Source organism: Myotis yumanensis, unplaced genomic scaffold (genome assembly GCF_028538775.1).
Source record: "Myotis yumanensis isolate MYYU_CA2020_CCGP unplaced genomic scaffold, mMyoYum1.0.hap1 SCAF_5, whole genome shotgun sequence".
Taxonomy (NCBI): Eukaryota; Metazoa; Chordata; class Mammalia; order Chiroptera; family Vespertilionidae; genus Myotis; species Myotis yumanensis.
The window spans coordinates 62,355,923-62,371,741 of NW_027223756.1; positions in this window are offsets into that span (position 1 = coordinate 62,355,923).

Consider the following 15,819-nt stretch of genomic DNA (forward strand, 5'->3'; position numbering starts at 1 on the left):
GGCCCTGGTTACCTGAGCCTCGGGCAGCTCTGGGCGGCTGAGCAGCTGACATCTGAGACTTGCCTGCACCTCAGGCCAGCCCTGAGCAGCTGGGGGGCTAAGGGACTAGAGGACTATGGAGGCAGGCGCGCGGAGCAGCCAGGCCCTCCTGGGGGCGGGCCTGGCCTTGCTGCACACCTGCCGCCCCAGTGTGCTGAGGGGACTGGGCACTGCCATCTTATGGTTGTGGGCACTGCCATCTTTGAGGGCGTGGCAGTCAATTAGCATACTCTCTCCTTATTGGCTGTGGGCACCGCCATCTTTGCGACAGTGTGATGGTCCATTAGCATATTCCCTATTTATTAGATAAGATATGCTAAGGCCATTCAACCACTTGCTATGAGATGCACTGACCACCAGGGGGGAGACGCTCTGACCAGTAGGTGAGCTTACTGCTGGGATCCGGCTGATCGGGACTGAATGAGATGGGCCAGACACGCCCTGGAGCCCTCCCGCAGTCCCTCCCCAGCTGGCCAACTTCCTGTATCCCTCCCTGGCCCCGATAATGCACTGGTCGGGTCTCTTGGCCTGGCCTGCGCCCTCTCGCAATCCGGGACCCCTTGGGGGATGTCAGAGAGCTGGTTTTGGCCCGATGGCGGAACGACTGGTCACTATAACATGCACTGACCACCAAGGGAAGATGCTCAACATAGGAGCTTCCCCTGGCGGTCAGTGCGCTCCCACATGGGGAGCGCTGCTCAGCCAGAAGCCTGGCTCAGGGCTGGTGAGTGCAGTGGCAGTGGCAGGAGCCTCTTCCACCTTCACATCAGTGCTAAGGATGTCCAACTGTGGGAATGGGCCTAAGTCAGCAGTCTGACATCCCTTAAGGCAGCAGTTCTCAACCTGTGGGTCGTGACCCCTTTGGGGTTGAACGACCCTTTCACAGGGGTTGCCTAAGACCATCGGAAAACACATATATAATTACAAATTGTTTTTGTGATTAATCACTATGCTTTAATTATGTTCAATTTGTAACAATGAAATTGGGGGTCACCACAACATGAGGAACTGTATTAAAGGGTCGCAGCATTAGGAAGGTTGAGAACCACTGCCCTAAGGGCTCCTGGACTGCTAGAGGTCACCGGCCAGGCTGAGGGACTCCCCTGAGTACACGAATTTCCTGCACTGGGCCTCTAGTAGTATATATTATGAAAACTTTGAAGCAATTATATTACACTTTTTGTTTTAAATTTTGGTACTTATTGCTACGTTCTTCTCCTCCAAAGCTATAAAAACATGCATTAGTATATGTGACATACACTATGCAATATGAGTGTTAGCAAATTTCTTAAATTGTGCCAATTTATGTATGCAGTAGAAAAAAATGCACTGCTTTAATCCAAAGGCTTCCAAAGTCAAAGGTGGGAATCTGGGCAACCATACACCACACGCCGCGCGCACACACACACACACACACACACACACACACACTTTAAGAGAAGTTATTTCATCAAGTGAAAGTGTTTGGTATTTCAATAACACTTTGTTACATGTTTTCATAAGGCAAGCCTTGCATCTTAACAGGAAATATCAGCCTCACCACTTGCTGTGAAGGAGAGAAATGATTTGTTTGATATTTATTCCGAATATGCACAGGAAACAGTTGGGATTTGACCCGAGTGACTGCAGCCTTTTCTCTTTTCTCTCAGGCATGTAATGTTCAAACCTTTGGCACATGTCAAAGAGGAATCTACCTCTGGCAGCCTGGCCAGGTCCTCTGAGGGATGCTCAGCCTGGAACACAGCCCTGGGTGCCACACCATGATAAACTCCATTTCCATCTTCTCTGTTATCCTTTGGACATGTGCTGAAAACTTCAGCTTTCTTTTCTTAACAGGAAGTTTCTTAAGTGATATATTTCAAATTTTTCTAAGTATTTAGGATTTTTTATTTACCTCTTTATTGCTTTCAATTTAATTTTATTCATCTGTGATGGGGAATTAAAACAAGAAGTATTGCCTGATAAGAGCATATGTTTGTTTAAATAAAAAAGCCGGCTAACCCATCCATCACCTCACACAGTTATCTTCTTTTCTTCTTTCTTTTTTTGGTGAGAATGCTTAAGATTTACTCTCAGAAAATTTCAAGTATAAAATATAGTATTATACTATAATTACTATGCTTTACATTAAAAGCGAAGTCAGTTAAAGAACAGTATCATAAAATAAAATTTCAAGTGTTCATAAAATAATTTTATACTTTAAAATGTATCCACTTTAATTTAATTCATATAAATCGATATGAGTTCTTCAAACAGCTGGTGCAATGTCAGGGATTCCTCTTTGATTATGTATTCTCTGATTTACATTACAGATCTCTTTCATAAATCATATCCAAGATACACTTAAAAATATTTTCTCAAATTCTGCAAATAACCATTTCCTTCCCATTCTCAGAGTTCTCCACTTTTTAAAGCCAATTCATAAACATAAACTGCAGGATTAGCAGAACTACATAATCTTCCACTTTAGTATTTCAGAATCTTTGAACTTAGAGTAAAGCCTCAAACAAAAACAGAAGAGAGAGAGAAAAATGAGAGAGACAGAGAAAAGGAGAGGGGAGGGACAGATGAAATATAGAAATAGATAGAGATAGAGATAGGAGAAAAATCACAGAGAAGAGAAAATAATTTTTGAGGAGGTTAAACTAATTTATTACCACACATTTATAATGTTGGAAATTAAAATATTGGGTTATGTCTCAGAAAAAGTAACTTAAATTTCTCCAAATTGTTGCCATTTTTACTTATATGTTATAAAAAATACATAATGTTGATGACATCTAATGGTCTATGCCATGATTCATCAAAATAAATTAAATTGAATACTAAAATTCTAGTGACATCAATAATTATCCTTTAACATAGTTTTTTCATGATCTAAAACAATGTTGTCCATGCCATATGTCATGTGGAGATTAGACTCAGTAAATATCTGTGGACTAAACATGTAGTTACTAATTCACTGTAGTATTGAGCCATAATTATTCTCCAACAAATGGGAAACATAGTAAAAGAGGGAAAACATATTCACACAAATGAGCCACCAGTCTTTGGTGGTTCAAAGAAAATACTGTGTCATGTAATACAACCTGAAACTTTCAGGGGATATACCTTCCTCTTCAATAGAAATGCTCCAACCTGTGAAGTGACTTGGGTATGTAAACATGCGGAGGGGCTGTGACTCTCGTTTGACAAGTCAGGTTTCTGGCACTGGACCTGGAGTTATGGGAATGAGGAATATTTTAGTAGGGTACCAATCAGGTTTATTCTCAGGGACACCATATTCAAGGAACCATACCAAGAGTCTCAGTAGATCAAAACATTCTGATCACTACTGCTTCGACTGCACTGTATGGAAATCAAGATACCTGTGTATAAGGGTTAAGTAGTACCACTTGGCCCTCACTACTCTAAGATCATATAATCACTACATAAACTACACAAGCCATCTTAATGGCAGTGTTTCCCCCGGTCATATACAGGGATCTTCAAGTATTATGGCATTCCCTCCACTAATGTATTTATAAGTAGCTGAGTAAATGAAGTGTCTTCTATGCCTTATTAGGAGTGTAATGAAGGATGGTTGGCAGGTCACATGTGATAAATGCACTCCAACATTTCTTTCTCCCAAAAAACTTCTTTCTGGCCTTAAATTTCTTATAGCACTTCAATCATTTTATATCCAAGTTTAAATCAACTAAATAAATAAAGTGTCAGAGGCAATTCCAGGTGCATGAGCAAACTCATTAAACTTAGATTCCATGGAAAGGCAGCTCGATCAGTTTATTTAGAATCTGGAAACTAAAACCCACTACTGCTGAGGGGAGAAAGAACTATTGATAAGGTGGTACAAAGCAGGAAGAAATGAGTACTTTTTCTATCTTCATGTCTTGCAATCTCCTACTTGATTTTTTTTTTTTTTTTGGAAAAAGACAAAAGTCAGCTAACCAGAGAGAAATGAGTTTGTGTTAACTCACTCCCCATATCACAGAAGAGGGAATAAAAGGGAGGACACAAAAATGAGAGACAATAGCTTAATTAATTATGCAGATCATTAAAATGACTTTAAAAAATTAACACTATACATTATTAAAGACTAGAGGCCCAGAGCACGAAATTCATGCACTGGTAGGGTCCCTAGCAGCTGCCAGCTACCAGCCAGGGCCTCCCTCCCTTCCCCCAGCTGGCCCCACCCCCTGGTCGAACTCCCAGACAACTCCCAGTAGAGGGGACAATTTGCATGCTACGCTTTTATTATATAGGAATAATACTACTTTATACATTACAAAGTTAAAATGTAAAATTCTAATCATACTTTTAAATATATTTAGTTTTGTGTTAAAAGTTAGATATCTTTCCCTGTTGGTATGGCTCAGTGGTTGAGCAGTTGACCCGGGAACTAAGAGGTTCGATTCCTGGTCAGGGCACATGCCTGGGTTGCTGGCTCAATCCCAGGTGGGGGCATGTAGGAGGCAGCTGATCCATGATGTTCCTCTCTCATTGATGTTTCTATCCCTCTATCCCTCTCCCTTTCTCACTCTCTAAAAATCAATAAAAATATATTTTTTAAATGTTAGATATCTCAAACAATTTATAAGATGAGGTTTCAACAATAAATGGCATAACTATTCCACAATAAAATTTTAAAAAGTAAATTTGAACTATCTTATTGCATGTCTCACAATGAACTTGAAATATTGTATGCAAAAATTTTATCATAAAAATGGAAAAATATTCTAGTCAAATTTTAAAAGATCAGGCTCAATACCAAAACTATAAATGTTGCTTTAAATTCAGAACATCCTAACTCGGCCAATACATATGAATAAGAATAAGAATATGAATATGAATATGAATATGAATGAGAGGGAAAACCAAAAGTACTATATAATTAAAGAGGCTGATGCTTCCTAATGCAAACATCAAATTTTGAAATACCCCTTTATTTGGTCCCTGGGAAGTTTTTATGTTCCTTGGGATGATCGAAGACATTGGCTTCTGTATCAGATCCTATTATTATCTCCTATAAGAGGATGACACATCCTGCCAGTTTCCACATGAATCATAGGAATCCATGGAGAAAAAGAATCTCTATTTTCCCTGTTTTCAGGCTTGAGCATGAGTCTTCTCAGGCCGGGAAAACATGAGTGTGAGTGAAGGTGACATTTGACGGGACCACACAGAACTCTGAGAGATACTATATATTTCTGATAGCTTGTTTACTTCTTAACCCTTGCCATGTCCTAAATGGTGCTGCTCTTTCAGCATGGATCCAAGAAATAAGAAGTCACTTTAAGAATGTTTGAAGTTGATCAATACCCTAGAGCTCAGTCTTAACTAATCAACAATCTATGTACAGTGTGAATAGCAAATAATTTTCTGGTGTAAGGCACTGAAATTTGAGGGTTTTTTTTTTTTTTTTTTGTGTGTGTGTGTGTGTGTGTGTGTGTGTGGCTATAGTATAAGTTAGCAAAAATTGACTAACATGTCTCTTTTGATATAGAAGGAGACAGAATATTTTGAACTCGGGAAAATTCTGAGGCAGTTTCATAAAAAAGTGTTTATGGAAGTTGAAGATGTGGAAATTAAATCTCTCAAAACTTGTTGGCTCCACTTAGCCCTTGGAAAGGGCTACTATGTGTTTATTGACAAGGGAATGGTAAAATTTAAGCATGCTAAGATTCTTGAGACTGAGGTTATAACTGGCACAAAGTCACTTCTACCACATTGTTGGGGGAAAATATAAAAGAAGGCCAGAATGAATATCAGAATAGATTACATTTTAATGGGAAGAGTTTCAGAATCTCATTTCAAGAGAGTGTGGATGAAGGGATGGAAGAATCTATTCACATTTTTTACAGTTTGCCACACTCTGTAGAGAAGTATTAAAATCATGTTTTTGTAAAAATGAATAAGACATGGTCTTTGTATTCCAAAAGCTCTTTAATATGAATAGAAAACAATGCATGTTGTAGGAACTGGGATGATGAAAATGCAGCAAGACCACAGATAAAAATAAATATTTTCACAGCATTAGAGAAGATGTTCTGGAGACAGCATTGCTATAACAGTAAGACAAGGCCTAATGCAAAATTAGGGTATCATAATTTCATTCCTTTTTACTAGTAAAACTGGATAGTATGCCATTACAAGTATATACAACATCTTGTTTATCCATTTATCCTTCAAAATGTTATTGGTGGGGAACTCTCCTCATCCCCAGCAGTTGCTGGTGGGGATGGGCTTCTTGCAATGTCACGAGAAAAGGAATTTTCTGAGACTTGCATGGGAGGATGAGCTACTGCTTTATTTCTGTGGAATCAAACCCCTGAGTTTCCAAGGCCCCTCCCTCCCGCCACAGAAGAAGTGTAGCTGTGTCTTCAGCAGAGTTAGGATCAAAGCTGTTGCCTAGAGTTTTCATTTCATGTTGGGACACAGTCAGGCCAGCTCAGTTTGTATTCCTCGCTGCAGTTCACCAGTCCATTGTGTGTGGGGTCCTTAGGGCCACATGGCTATGGAGGGAACAGGGGCAAATGCAAGAGAGCCAGAAGAGCACCAAGAGAGTGAACTCCTTTGTTTGGGGATTATGTATCCCCCAAATTTGGCGACCTTGCAGTGGCCGTGGCCCCTCTAGCCAATGTTCTCTGTTCCCAGGTTCCACTGACAGGCACCTTTCCTATATCACCCTGACACACTGTTCATGCATCCATCTCCCCTTTGTCCAGTCCCTTCTACCAGTAACCTGCAGGGAATGGACTGGTGGTTCTCTGAGGAGTGTAAAACTGCAGCTTCCTGGTGAAGCTGCCCAAGAGACCATGCCTATAATGCTTAGCCTTTCTTTTGCTCCTTTCCTATTATTAATAAACTAGAGGCCCAGTGCACAAAATTGTGCACGGTGATGGGGGGGAATCCCTCAGCCCAGCCTGCACCCTCTCACAATCCGGGACCCCTCAGGGGGTGTCCGACTGCCAGTTTAGGCCTGATCCTGCAGGGATCCCTGCGAATCGGGCCTAAACTGGCAGTCAGACATCCCTCTCAAAATCTGGGACTGCTGGCTCCTAACCGCTTGCCTGCTTGCCTGCTTGATCACCCCTAACCACTCTCCCTGCCTGCCTCATTGCCCCTAACCACTCGTCTGCTTGCCTGATCGCCCCTAACCGCTCGCCTGCCTGCCTGATTTTTCCTAACTGCTTGCCTGTCTGCCTGATCGCCCCTAAACACTTCTGCCTCGGCCACCGTGACTTCATCCAGAAGGACGTCCGGAATGACATCCAGAAGGTTGTTCGGCTGCCCAGTCTAATTAGCATATTATGCTTTTATTATTATAGATAGCTAATCACAATGGTATCAAAGGAACATTTGGATTGTTTCCACATCTTGACTATTGTAAATAATATTGCTATTAACATGGATGCATTGCCATTTCTTCCAGTCCCTGCTTTCAATTCTTTGGGGTATATGTCCAGAAGTGGAATTGCTGGATAATTAGTAACATAACTTTTACAATATATTACTAGACATCCATATACAGCTATAAAAATATTAAAAATCACATGTAAATTATCAAAAAATCTGTCCATCAATGTTCTAAATAAAAGAAAAATGTGTGCAGAGTATTCATAGTTTCACACAAAATATAAGTAATTTGGGATCAGGCTATTCTTTACTACCCATACTCCTACCCTTCCTTGGACAGTTCCCTCCTGGTTATGTTTTCGGATGCCCAGCTACTGGTTGATTGTATCCTCCTTTGCAGTCTCAATGATTACTCATATTTTTCTGAACCTTGCTCAAGAGCCTGGAACTCTCATCATGACTCAAGAATTCCATTGTCATGCTGAGTAATCCGAAACTAAGCACATTCTATCAAGCACTATAACTAAAATAAAATTAAGGGAATAAAATCCTAACTGGACTTAGACTTTTTTTCTGAATTACTTTTCATCATAGCATAACCTAGAATCAAATATTGCATGACACATAGGAAGCAAATGAAGAGACTTTGTTACTAAAACATGTAGTTAAAGTCTCAGGATTTGTTTTTAATGTTTCTAGTATAAATAAGGCATTCATAAAAACAGAGTATATTATTATTTTAAGGGAAAAATTATAAAATCTTAGTTCTGAGATATACTCCAAGAATGACCAATGATAAATTAAACACTTGGAATAGTTACAATTTTTCCAAATTTTGTGGAAAGATGTGATTCTGTATTTGTTTTGGAGTGATGTAATAGAGATGAATAGGGAAGCAACTATGAGCATCAATGATATTCTATAGCAGCTAGTCAAATCAAAATTTTTATTAGAAGACACAGAACACAAAAGGAGAAAGGAAGGAGGAAATCTCAGAGGGAGAAGGGAGGAGAGGGTGGAAAGAGAGTAACCAAACAACTTATATGCATATATACATTAGCAATGGACACAGACAATAGGGTAATGAAGGCCTGGGGTAGGGTCGGGGGAGAAACTGGGTAGAGGGAGGCAATGGGGAGGAAAAATGAGGACATTGTAATATTCTCAACAATAAAGATTTTAAGTATAATAAATAAAAATAAAAGCATTGACAAAATTTATACATAGATAAAAACCTAACAAATAATGGATTTTGTAATTTATATAATGATATAATACAAATATGAAAGGATATTTCATGATACTGTTACTTGAAACTATAATTATCAATACAAAAAGATAAATAAGATTCAAAATTATCCAGTGAGAAAAAATAATTATTAACAGTATATGAAAATCCAATTTTTCCTTAGTTTAAAATATGTTAATCTGACTACATTTTAGCTCCAAATAAGACCCTATATTTTGTCATGCTACATTTTAAAACTGTTCTTCTTATGCCTTATTCTTGCAAATTCCAAATCAGTGGGATCATATTCATAAAGTTGTACTTTCTGCTCAGCATGATAGAAAGAGCAGGAGAAGGTTGTCAAGGGCAGACAGGATAGCCGTCTGCTTAAGGACTTTATTACATTTCAATGTCTTATAATTAGACAGGTGTCATGTTCATTCTAAGGAGACCTATAAAAATATGATGCATTTTTTTCTTTGTTTCTTTTTTTCCCTTGTCTTCTCAGTTTGACAGAATTGACAGAAAGGAAAGTTGAACAGAGGGACATGTTTGATTTTTTCTTGAGGTACTGCCAAAATAGATAAGCAAAAGGGAAAGCATGGGGTTGAGTCATGGGCAAGTAACTGAATAATGGTAACAAAACTTTATTTTCATGATGGTGCTGCCTGGAACATGGTCCTGATTCTAGTTATCATTTATTCATAGATTCATATTTATGTAGCTCAGTTTGATTATCTCTAAGAGCAGACATATTAGCTGAAGTAAAATACTGACAATCTTTGTAGAGTCATGGTAAATGGAAAAAAATACATGTATGAGAATTCAATAAGAGGCTTTTTGTATTTTTTCTCTTTAGAGACCTTTTAAATTATTGTATCAAATTCATGCTCTATGGTGACATATCCAAAACAGACAAACTGTGTGTATATAGTATATATCTAGACAAGACATATTCTCTTTCTGAGAAGTAGCCATAATTATGATTCTGCATTTCATTGATTTTTCTCTTATGAATAATTTTACCAAAGTCATCATGTAATAGAGATAATTTAAGTGAACCAAGTAACTGAGCATCAAAATTAAAAGAAGTTTCATGTATCCCTTCATGGTGGCAGTAATGAACAAAAAAAATAGCTTAATTGACTAATTTATTAGCAGTATATATTCCTGATTGTTGGGTTCCTCTAGGAGCAATTTCCTTCTTGTTTGAGTTTCTCTGACTGAGTAGAGAGAGGAAGCTTTATGTATTCCGTCTTGTCTATATCTATCTCTTCTACAGTGTAACTGCACAATTTCTGTATTATGAAGCACAAGGTGTGATAGGCCATATTTTTAGTTATTAATGCAATAATTGATTAATCTTTTTTTTAAATATCATAAAGGATCACCTGAAACTTCCAAATAGCAAGTGACAAATTTGAACGGTAATTCACATTGTAGCACTTACAGTGTTCAAAAACACTAATTATTTTTAAAGTTTATGAAATGTTTATTTTAAAAATTGTCATTAAAATCTTTTTTAGTTTTAAGGTACTAATAATTAATGTATATTTAAATATTTATAGAAAACTCTATTAATAGAAATAAGTATGTGAGAAAATACATAATTTTGATTAACATTAACTAAAATTATACAGAAAATAAATCTAGAAAATAAACCAGGTGATAGGATAGGTGGTGTCTGGAAAAGCTTCTTTATTGATATACATAGAAACCTTCTTCATGAAAGTAAAATCTAACCTAAAATTGAGTACTGGGATGAGTCAATGCAGAAATATAATAACCCAGAAGAAATGGATAATTTATAAAAGCATACAACCCAAAAGAAAGCCTAAAGAGGTCAATATTAAACAAGGGGATTTAAGTAGGACCCCCCCTCAAAAAGAAAAGCCCAGGACTAGATGGGATCTCAGCTGTATTCTACCAAACATTCAAAAAAAATTAATATCAATATTTCTTAAACTCCTTCAAAAACTTTCCAACCAATGATAGCAGTTAGTGTAGTGTAGAGCATTTTAATTTCATTATCCAAAAGATAGTTCCAAACTAGGGAGTCAGATAAAACTCTAAGCTATCAGAAAGGATGCCATAAACTCATGCATTCAGAATTAATTTCAACTTGCGGGTCAAGATCATTTTCAATGATGCCATTCAAATGAGGGGCTACTCTACTTAATCATTCCCTGGCAGAGTATGATTGGTACCCAAAAACTTTAAAAAAATGTAGCAGCTTTCCAAAATGCTCAAGATTTTACCTGGAAGGTCACAGACTAAAAAAAACAACAACAAACAAACAAAAAACATAACAAAACACAACCAAAACTGTTAAAGAATAACTAAAAAGAAGTCATGAGGAATCTTTACTATACAAGGTAGCTATTATTCAGTCTCCTTTCCAGTCAGAAATCAGTGAAGCTACAAAGAAGTATGTGATGCTGATAAGAGCAAGGACATTGTCATTTTCTTATTCTTAGTAAAGATATTGGAAGAACAACTGATCATCCTTAAAAGGAAAACCCAGATGGAAATTCCATCATGATCATTTAGTTGTACTTCCTAATTTTTTTTATCTCAGGGTCAATAGGCTAATTGATTTGAATGGAACTTTTGATTCCTGAATTTCAGTTCAGAGATATTTTATCTTCATCAAAGAACCTTGGCTTTCTGGTGACAGGAGGTCAATTGAATGTCAACTGTTGATGAAACTAAGGACATCTTCACTGGCAAATGTACACATGCCCACTGCTTTCTACAATTTCAGGAGCTGAATCTCCTTTCTCTAAAGTGTTATGATTAGAATTTCTTTTGAAATGTACAGATCTATTTATCTTAAAATTATGTGTTGTGGCATCAAACTAGGCCAGATTTTTTTCTTATCCTATTAGTTGCTCTTGTAGAGCTATATAATTTCGTTGGTTTTGCTAAGCAAATGTTAGCTTATCTAACATTAGTAGAGATTTATGTGAAAGTAACAGCAATGGCATTGCCTGCATTTGTTTTACTATTTATTTACTTCTAAAGAAGTCTAAGGTTGCCGAGGCTGGTTTGGCTCAGTGGATAGAGCGTCGGCCTGCGGACTGAAAGGTCCCAGGTTCGATTCCGGTCAAGGGCATGTACCTGGGTTGCGGGCACACCCCCAGTAGGAGATGTGCAGGAGGCAGCTGATCAATGTTTCTCTCTCATTGATGTTTCTAACTCTCTATCTCTCTCCCTTCCTCTCTGTAAAAAAAATATCAATAAAATATATTAATAAAAAAAAAAGAAGTCTAAGGTTTAAGAGTTTCCATGTTTGTAATCTAGACAGAATGTCAACGTGTTAGCATGTGATCAGGATGGAAATCATTAATTTTTCATAATAACCACGGTAGCATAGATTGCATCCTAGCTGTTTGTATTTGCTCACACCTAAACATACATCATACAAAACAGCCTTTTTAAAAAAGTTTCCAAATTATTACCTGGGATCTTTTATAGTGCACTTCATATATTTAGAGATCTGTCAGCCTGTAAGTTCTGCCATATCCTCTTCATCTACTACCCATGATGAAGCAATGGCTCCTCTGATTAAAGTTACTTCACATTAAGGAAGGTACAAAAACGTCACCTCTGCCATGCAGGTGTGCATTTTTAGAACTCCCATACTGATGCCAAAGGGGCTTAGCTTTTGAGGCAGCAGAAAGTTGTTGGCCTGTGTACAGATGCTGTGAGCATGATCTTCCCCTAATCTATGCGATCTGTAGTATTTCCCAGCATAGCTCTAGATATGTTAAGCATCCCATAGAATTATCTTGTCAATTATCCATATCAGGTGCTAGCTCGCTTCCTTCATGCAACATCTCAAAATTACTCTAAAAAAAACCCCAGATCCTTCAGTTTACAATTCTCATCTTCCCATAAAGCAGTGGTTCTCAACCTTCCTAATGCCGCGACCCTTTAATACAGTTCCTCATGTTGTGGTGACCCCCAACCATAAAATTATTTTTTTGCTACTTCATAACTGTAATTTTGCTACTGTTATGAATCATAATGTAAATATCTGATATGCAGGATGTATTTTCATTGTTACAAATTGAACATAATTAAAGCATAGTGATTAATCACAAAAACAATATGTAATTATATATGTGTTTTCCGATGGTCTTAGGCGACCCCTGTGAAAGGGTTGTTGACCCCCAAAGGGTCGTGACCCACTGGTTGAGAACCACTGCCATAGTGCACTGGCTCAAGCTCATGCAGTTTGTCCATCTCTGGGATTTTGCTCAAGTCTCAGCCACTTTGGCAGGTCTAACCATCAACTCTGTGTCTTTATCCTACTTACTCTTTTTATTTTTAAAAAAATTACAACATTCACTATTATGTTGTGTTCGTTTTCATTGTGCAGCATAGTGGTTCAACAATCATATACTTTACAAAACATTCCCTCTGATATTTCAAGTACCCAACTGGCATCATACATAGTTTTTTGCAACGTTATTGACTCTATTTCCTATGCTGCACTTTACATCCCATGACTACTTCATAACTGCCAATTTTACTTCTTAATCCCTTAGCCTTTTTCCACACCTCCCCGCAAAAACTCCACCCCTCTGATAAGCTACTCACTCCTTTTTAAATCTAAGTATTCTATTTCTCATCTCTCTGTGAATGGGCAAATGTCTTCAGGAGAAATCAAAATGGGAAATATATCTCTCCTCTGAGAATCTCTCTACTGACAGGAGTTTTATCCTTCCCAATCCTGACTGCATTGGCTCCTCTCCAGTGCCTTCAAAAAGAGGTTTTAAGTACTTAGTCCACTGACGGTTCTTCCCAGTAAGCAGTTGAGTCTGGAACAGGCTATTCTGCCATGGTCAGTACCTGTACTTTTTACTGGCTAATGTTTTGGTTTTTTTTTTTACCAAATTTCTTAACCTGTATGATTCTTTAAAACTGGTCATTTTGCCACACCAGTGAAAGTTTTTCAGATCAGTTAATCCTTACATAGAATATATTAACTATACTAGTTCTTTAGTACCATTTTTCATTACCATATTACATTTAATCAACAATGAAAAATAAGTATCAATTTGTACCTAATTTCTTAGTGAGTTTTTCTTCTTAACGGATGTATCAGAGGAAGTATGTTATAATTCCACAACCAAAGAAAAAAGTTATTTTCTAATCTAAAGTTTAAGTCAGACCTGTCAAATTCCAGTCAGGTTAATACTCAGTTAACGTCTGGCCCTCAGGCCATACAGGCCCTCAAAATCATTTGGTCTGGCCCTGCCAAGGCATTAGGGGTGAGTTAATGAAATGTTTGACCAAATATAGCAGGCTAATTTTTCAGTTGATAATTTTGTATGGACCTCAAATGATGTTATAAATATCCAAAAGGCCCTTGGCAGAAAAAAAAAAAAAGGTTCCCACCCCTGCATAGAGCAATGAAATAAGCAAGCCTCAAAACAAAAAATAGAACTTTTCTTGCAATAAAAATATGTTTAAATATTACTCTAAATATATGAAATGTCTTGTTTTAATATGGAAGCGTGAGTAAAAAAATAAAGTACTAACTGACCACTTGACTTTTCTCAGTCTTTAACTTTATTTTCAAATAGCTATGTTTTAAATTTTTTTATTTATCTTTATTGTTGAAAGTTTTACAGATGTCTCCCTGATTTCCGCCATTGACCCCCTCTTTCCCATCCCTGCCCTCTCCCCAGGCCTTCAACCTGAATTCCCTTTGTTTAATGTTTATGTCATTCTTTATTTAGATTTCAGCAAAGCACATTTGGTAAAGCCAGTTACACAATTTCTTTTATTTCTTATGTGTTAAATTCCTGTTATCTAATTTATCTCCTACAGTTTGAGGATGCTCTTAGTATGCCTTAGAGCAGCGGTTCTCAACCTGTGGGGCGCGACCCCTTTGGAGGTCGAAGGACCCTTTCACAGAGGTCGCCTAAGACCATCGGAAAACACATATGTAATTACATATTGTTTTTGTGGTTAATCACTATGCTTTATGTTCAATTTGTAACAATGAAATTGGGGGTCACCACAACATGAGGAACTGTATTAAAGGGTTGTGGCATTAGGAAGGTGGAGAACCACTGCCTTAGAGTATATTATTCTTACTGATGCATGTAAAAATCCATCCCTCAAATGTGTGCAAAACCATAATGACTATTTCATGAGCATCTATCATCTGAACTTTAAATTTGGAGGGACTTGAATAGCCCTGTGTATGTTTATTTCAATATAAGAAGAATATATTTGATAAAGCTAATTTATCATCTCAGATATATAGCAGTGTGGAAAAATATATAACAATTCTTCAGTTATTAATTTTATAATTCTATATAAAATCAAGGGGTTAGTACTTCTGTTTCTTCTGTGCTTACCTTTACTTTGTGATGGATATTTTACCACAAGTTGAGAAAGAAAACTTTTCTAAATATGCCTCTTCCTCCAGGGAACATAATCAGTAACATATGAAGACTGAAAAAAAAGAGGAGAAAAAATAAAATTTTTCACCTGGTAATGACTTTCAGCGTGTAAGCCATTGCAATATTTTACCCATAATTTTTTAAAGATAAGTCATTTGTCTCAAGCAGTAGAGCATTGACAGCCTTACATAAATTATTATGTTCACTTATTGGTTTGTGAGTGCCATTTAACATCTATTGTATAATCAAAGGGGACATATTCTATCCTAAGTCATACACCTGGGACAACAGAATAGCATAACAATCAAGAATGCTGTCCCGTGTGGGAGGACAGAAGCTAAGAGAGATGTGAAGCGCTGAATACTTAACACCTCTTAGGTTGCTGAAGGAAGTTTGGTTTTTATTTCAAGTTTCAAGGAGAAACATGACAGGGCTTAAAGCAAGTGAAGAACATGATTTAATGTTTTTAAAATATCATTATGGAATCTGTGTGGAGATTAGATAGCATGGCACAAGAGTGCAAACAACGAGGCCAGCGAAAAAGGTGCTGCAGTCACAGGTGGAAATGGTGCTGGCACAGATGGGAACGGTAGCTGTGCAAACGTAGAGAAGTGTATCAACGTGCCATAAAATAGCATTTAGAGCCAACAAGAATGTCTGATAAATTGGGTGCCTGGGGTTGGTGAGGAAAAATGATAGACCAAAGCCGATCTAGATGCTTGGCCTCAGCAACTGATGATGTGAACAGCTTTCATTCTGGATATCCGAGTTCCA